The 974-nt window shown below is 41.9% G+C and overlaps 1 non-coding gene across 1 annotated transcript; it reads left to right on the top strand.

The window, feature by feature from the left end:
- The first annotated feature begins 293 nt into the window (after positions 1-293).
- On the top strand, positions 294-376 carry trnas-cga (transfer RNA serine (anticodon CGA)). The gene has a single exon. It is a non-coding gene; the product is annotated as a tRNA-Ser (tRNA).
- The last annotated feature ends 598 nt before the right edge of the window (positions 377-974 follow it).

The raw sequence follows: 974 nt of genomic DNA, 5'->3' as shown, positions 1-974 counted from the left end.
GAACTCCTGCACAATAGCAAACATTTTCTCCACATCAACTCGATCAACTACCTTCAAAATGTTAAAAATATATCTCACTTGTTGTTCGAGAAAGAAGCTCTCCAGACTGTTCAGTTTTTCCCGAAATGTAAATTCTTTCTGTTCAACGAAATGTTTCCTTCTTTGCTGTAAGATTCTGTGATTCTACGATTTAATTTTCACATCGTCTGGGAGATCCAATAGGGCAAGCATGCAGGCGGTCTCTCTGATAAATTGTACCAACGATTCGACTATTAAAGCAGTTCTACTGTGTAGCTACGATGGCTGAGTGGTTAAGGCGTTGGACTCGAAATCTAATGGGGATTTCCCTGCGCAGGGTCGAGCCCTGCACGCAGCGATTCTGCAAGTGATCTTTTTTATCGACTCAAGGGGATCTCATTGGAATCTGATCACAATTCCCTCCACTGCCCTTTATTACACTGATTGACGCGAAGCTGTTGTTCGAATTGGAAACATTAATAGTATAATTGATTGTCTTTTGAACACTATCTCCAAAAATCAGTGCGCAATATACACAGCATGAAGAAATGCCTTTTAATGAAGATCAGTGCATTGTTTGGGAGGAACTCACCATTAGTTAATGTGTGCGAACGTGGTTCGGTTTTATAAAGATGAACAAGTTTTGACAAAATGACCACGGCAGCGTTTGACCTTGCAATTTTCTTTTTACATCAGTGTTTGCATCAAAGTTGATGCCTTATCCATTAAGCGACGTGGCCCCTGCAGTTTGCAGCAGACAAATGTACATAAACATTCTAAATGGTCAAAGTGTAATAAAAAGGCAAGCATGAAATCTCGGTGCCGCAATGCAAGGAGTATTCGGAACCCAGGAGAGGGCTCTGAGCTAATTAGAGTGGGTGAGAGCTCAGATCACAGGACCCCAAGAAAAAATGCAAAAAGCAGGAGGCAACAGAGCAGACTAGCACTGGGGTAAG

The sequence above is a fragment of the Pristiophorus japonicus genome, chromosome 29 (assembly GCF_044704955.1).
Source record: "Pristiophorus japonicus isolate sPriJap1 chromosome 29, sPriJap1.hap1, whole genome shotgun sequence".
Taxonomy (NCBI): domain Eukaryota; kingdom Metazoa; phylum Chordata; class Chondrichthyes; family Pristiophoridae; genus Pristiophorus; species Pristiophorus japonicus.
This window is presented reverse-complemented; position numbering and strand designations above follow the sequence as displayed.